This window comes from Sceloporus occidentalis, unplaced genomic scaffold, assembly GCF_023333645.1.
Source record: "Sceloporus occidentalis isolate IW3139 unplaced genomic scaffold, rSceOcc1.0.p SCAF_2, whole genome shotgun sequence".
NCBI lineage: Eukaryota > Metazoa > Chordata > Lepidosauria > Squamata > Phrynosomatidae > Sceloporus > Sceloporus occidentalis.
The window spans coordinates 221,981,770-221,987,769 of NW_028316982.1; positions in this window are offsets into that span (position 1 = coordinate 221,981,770).

Here is a 6,000-nt window from a genome sequence, read left to right on the forward strand (position 1 = left end):
GCTCCTGTAATTAATAATACAGTCTCTTGGCTTCTGAGTTGGACTCCAAAGATTTTATATGGTATACTGTTTTATCAGGCCCAGAGTGAATTGGTTTAGGACTCTTGAGTTCGGCCTTCACTGTAGTTAAACTGGTGAGTTCCATAACCATGGACTGTTGGTTTTCACTTCTACATGTTCTCATGGTTTTGCTGGTGTGTTTTGGTCTGTCACATAAAGCTTCCCTTAATGTAGTTTATCCTAGAAGTTAGCTAAGGCCTCTTGTATAGACTTAAATATTATTGAAGTATCAATTTTAATGCTGATAATTTCTTAAATAACCTTTGAACTAAGCATTCAATATGCACTGAACTACAAAGTTCCAGATCTGAGCAATTATATTGTTCATTGCCTTCAAAAAGAGCAAAACGCTGTGAACAAAGTAGAGACATTAAGTTTGCTTCAAAAACAGAAGATCTGAACAAAGCGCCGATACTGCATTTATATCATGTGTCTGTTCATATAATGAGGTAGCATCATAATTCTGGGGCATAATTCTCTCCCGAAACTTCAAATCCCAGAATGCAACAGGAAGCAGCCAGAGCAGTTAAAGTTGAATAGCATCACTATAAGAGTGTAATGTGGTAATCTATTAACTCAGCTGAGAAGTCATGCTAGATGATGAGTTCTATGAATATCATGAACTGCCAAAAGGACAAATTTGGGCAAGAACAAATCAAGTCTGAATACTCACTAGAAGACACAATGCCAAAACTGGGGCTATTGTACTTTGGACATATCATGAGATGACATGACTCACTAGAAAAGAGGAAGTCCACATTACAAGTCAATCAAAGCCCTAAGTTTGCAAGAGCTGAGCAGTGCTTTTACTAACAAATCTTTTGGAGGGCTCTCATTCATAGGGTTGTCATAAGCTGAAGCCAACTTGATGGCAAATAGCATCAATGATGCAGCACAACAGGGGTGGATTTTGTGACCCTGTAGATGGATTGCAACTCCCAGCACTCCTCACCATTGGCTACACTTGCTTGATCTTCCCATTTGTGGGATTTCCAGCCACAAAAAGTTAGGATTTCTGATATACAGCTCCAGCTTCCCCAGTTCCAAACTTGGTTGGTTGGTTGGTTGTCTGTCAGTACTTCAAGAGATGAGAGAGAGAATCTGGCAATTTTCAAAGGACCAGAAAGTTTGGGGCAGAGCAGAAAGGGCCTTGCTATAAATTCATCTGAGCTGCAACTTAGTTTTATCATTATTTACTTTCATGGCATTAGCAGAACTGCCTCACAACTGCCAGGGAAGGAGGAAAGTTTTGAAAGTGGCAAATTCTGGTCTTGAGATTGGCAGTTGGGGGTTTGACCCTAAGTGTCTCCCCTTGTCAAGACCTGGAAAAGGGCAAAAGACCAAGCCAGGGATTTCCTCCTGCTTGCAAGTTAAGACAGGACAATATTGCACACACATACCAGTCCTTTCCTTTGCATACGCACACTAAAGATTTTTGAATTGACATGTGTACTGCAATAGTTGGAGAACACACCCTCCAATATGTCACAGATGAAAAACAGAACATTGCAACATCACAGAGTGGTCAAGAAGGTGAAAGATATTAATGAGGAAGAATGCACAAGCTAGGAGACACTACAGCAGTTTGCTTTTGCCTGAGCCTACTGGGACAGATAGAATTGCAACTCACTCCACTCCTCTCCTCTCCTCCTTGTTGAATTAATTGGATGCAATAACTACTTTTTCACTTTGAATTCAGTGTGCAGCAACTGAAAGGTGAGAGCAAAGGGGGAATGTGGAAAAAGGGGGGGGGGGGATGGCCGAGGATTAAGTCAGACTGTCCCTGCCAAATAGGGATAGCCAGAGAGTCTGTATTAGGTAAGGTTGAGGCCTCAGAATTTAAACTTCTTAGAATGTGAATGTATTTGTTAGAAAAGAGATGCCAAGTCTCAGTTTGTTCTCTTTGTTTGTTTTTATTGCAAAATTGAAATAAACAGATTTTTTAAAAAAAGAATCAAAACTTATTAGCGTCTCAGCGTCTCGGCGACGGCCTTGGTGAGCTGAATTCGGGACACCTGGAGGGAAGGCGGAGAGAGGGGCATGTCGGGGCAGCGGCACGTACAAAGCCGGGCTGCCTGGTCCCCTCCTTCGTCACGCCTCCCCTTGCCACCGGACTCCTGCTGAGAGTTCTGTTGCTGCCGGGCAGTTTTTCCCCGGGTTGTCGGAGGTGCGCATCTGTGCACCGGCCCAGGGGGGGCCACCCACGGACTGAACACCGGACTTTCACACCTCTGCAGCTGCGCATCTGCGCTTCCTTGCAGCCGCGCAAGGGCAAGAGGGTCGTCTCCGTGCCAGCATTAGACAGAGAATGACTGCAGTGCCATATCTCTGTCCTTATTGCTGTTCGGGAGGGGGAGGTGGAGGATATGGATGCGGGGAATGCTTTGGCTGGGGAGGCAGAGGGTAATTCTTGCATGAGCGGAGCTCCTATTGAGGTAGTGTGGGGCAGGGGGAGGTATGGCGGTAGGAGTGTGGACTTGCGTTACAGAGGAAGGCGAGATCGATGCTTAATATCTATCCCTCTTTCCTGTCCTCCTCCTAACCAAAAGGACCTGAGGGTCATTCCAACCGTGCCACAAACCCTGTCTCTGCTCCTGTGCAATGCCAGGTCTATTAACAACAAGTCCCACATCATACATGACCTGCTTGTAGATAACAACTGTGACCTGGCTTGCATTACTGAGACCTGGCTTGGGCCTGAAGGGGAAGCTGTGTGGGCTCAGGCCCTCCCTGCCGGGTTCTCAGTGAAGGACCAGTCCAGGTTAGGTGGGCGGGGGGGGGGGTGTTGCCTTGGTTCATAAGAACACCTTGCCTCTTATCAGGAACCATGTTTGTCAAACTTCCTTTATCGAGTGTATTTACTTGACCCTGAAGGCCAGGGACAGTTTAGGGATTTTGTTGGTGTATCGGCCACCCCGTGAGCTAACAGACTCCCTTAACGAGCTGACACAGTTGGTCTCAGAGTTGATGCTGGAGACACCCAGGCTACTTGTCCTGGGTGACTTCAACATCCCCTTCGCGGCCAACTATGTTACATCTGGTGCGGCTCTGGAATTCATGGATACCATGACGGCCATGGGCCTGTCTCAATTGGTCTTGGGTCCGACGCATTTTGTGGGTAATACACTCGATCTGGTCTTTTGTACGGATATGGAAAATCCATGGGCGGAAATAACTAATATTTCCGCCCTGTCATGGACGGATCATTTCCTGGTGGAGGCGAAAATCAAGGCTTCTACTCAGATCCCTCCCGGGGGTGGCGGACCTATTAGAATGGTCCACCCTCGAAGGCTGATGGAACCCAAAAGGTTCCAGGAAGCCCTAGAAGGGCACATGGTTGGAAATGACGGCGACTCTGTTGATGCCCTGACTAAGATCTGGGATACTGATCTTTCCAGGGCTATACACAGTATCGCTCCCAAGCGCCCTCTCAGGCCTGCTTCCAAAAGGAAGCCCTGGTATACGGAAGACCTCTGGGCAAGGAAGCGGGTGCTGCGACGGCTAGAGCACGTCTGGCGGAAACACCTGCGCTTAGCCGACAAGGCTCTCCTAGACCGTCTTTTGGAGGACTATGGAGAGGCGATACGAGCAGCTAAGAATTCGTTCTATGGTGCTCGTGTCGCGTCCGCGGAGTCGCGTCCAGCAGAGTTGTTCAGGGTTGTGAGGGAGCTAACTCAGCTCCCCCCTGCCCTGAACCAGATCCTTGAACCTTCTAAGGCCTGCTGTGACCAATCTAACAACTTCTTCGCGGATAAAACCTCTCAGATAAGCGAAGGTCTTAATGCCAGTATTAGAGCAGAACCTAGAGAAGAGGTATCCAGAGCCTCCGTGGACTCTATTAAACTGGATCAGTTTGAGTCTGTTAGTACCGATGATGTGGACAAGATCCTTAGAAGTGTTAGGAAGACAACTTGCTCTCTCGATCCCTGTCCCTCATGGCTAGCGGCTCAGGGGGGACCGGTGGTAACTTTATTGTTACACCGGATCATTAATACATCCTTGAGGGATGGGCAATTTCCAGCAAGCTTAAAATTGGCCACAGTAAAACCTTTGCTTAAAAAGCCCTCCCTTGACCCCCTGATGCATAATAATTATCGGCCAGTTTCGCTACTGCCATTTCTGGGGAAGGTGATCGAGAGGGCAGTTGCAATCCAGCTTCAATCGATCTTGGATGAAACGGACTATCTAGACCCATTTCAAACCGGCTTTCGGGCGGGCTACGGGGTTGAGACTGCTATGGTCGCCTTGGTCGATGATCTCCGTCTGGGCATGGACAGGGGTAGCGTGTCCCTGTTAGTGCTCTTGGACATCTCAGCGGCTTTCGATACCATAGACCATGGTATCCTTCTGGAGCGCCTGGCAAAGGTGGGAATCAGGGGCACTGCGCTTCAGTGGTTCCAGTCCTACCTCTCTGGGAGGTTCCAGATGGTGCAGCTGGGAGACGTGTGCTCCGATAAGAGGGCCCTTATATCTGGGGTCCCTCAAGGAGCCATTCTGTCTCCCATGCTCTTTAACATTTACATGAAACCGCTGGGAGAGATCATCCGGAGACATGGGGCGCGGGGTTATCAGTACGCTGATGACACCCAAATAGTCTTCTCTATGTCTCCGACTGATGCAGTGACCGGGGATGGCATCTCTCCTCTCGTGGCCTGTCTGGAGTCGGTAATGGGCTGGATGAGGGAAAACAGACTCAGCCTGAATCCAGAGAAAACGGAGGTGCTCGTGATAGGTTCTCCTGGCCTGGGGATGGCGGTGGTTCCACCTGTCCTGAACGGGATCACGCTTCCTGTGAAGGACTCAGTACGCAGTCTGGGGGTGCTCCTTGACTCATCCCTCCACCTTACATCTCAGGTGGATGTGACTGTCAGGAGCACCTGTTATCAGCTTTGGCTGATACACCAGCTGCGTCCCTACCTGGGCCAGAGGGACCTTGAAACTGTAGTACACGCTCTGGTAACCTCTCGCTTGGATTTCTGCAATGCGCTCTACATGGGGCAACCCTTGTACCATACCCGGAAGCTGCAACTAGTGCAGAATATGGCAGCCCGACTGGTCACTGGCACGTCCAGGGCCAGTCATATAACACCAGTGCTTAAAGATCTGCACTGGCTGCCTATTTGCTTCCGGGCGCAATACAAGGTGTTGTTTATTACCTATAAAGCCCTAAATGGCTTGGGTCCAGGGTACCTAGAGGACCGCCTCTCTCCATACAATCTGCCCTGCACACTCAGAACATCTGGGCAACAATTGTTAAGGGTTCCAGTGGTCAGATTAGCTTCCACCTCTAGGAAGGCCTTTACCACCTCGGCCCCCAACCTCTGGAACTCTTTGCCCGTTGAGCTCCGCTCGGCCACCTCCCTGGCCCAGGTTATAAAAGGGGTGAAGACCTTTTTGTTCAAGCAGGCATACCCCTAATGTGCGCCCCGAATACCTCCCCCCCTCCTCTTCTCGTCAGCAAAGGCAAGCTGGCTGGAATTGTTTTATTGATGTTTTTAATTGAATGTATTTGTATTTTTATTCTTTATTGTATTATTGTATTGTATTGTTTAATATGTTGTACACCGCCCTGATTTTTTAGAAAGGTGGTATATAAATAAAGCTTTTATTATATTATTATTATTATTATTATTATTATTATTAGCAGAAAAGCCCCAACATGTTGTTTGGTTGTGGAGTACATACTTGAGGGTAAACCTGCGGGACTGTGCTAAGACTAGGCTGTGATGGCCAGCTTCTGTGGGGAAAGAGAGGAAGCCATGTTAGTCTATGTCAGCAAAATGATAACCAGTCTTGGTACATCTGTCACTTTTTAATGGGTACAAGATGGATAATCTAGCAACAGTATTGGGTTGCCCTCTTATTTAGCCATTGCCTTAAAGGCATCAGCAATCATTACAGGATGCCCAAAAGGAAGCTACAACCAGCATGTCATTTCCA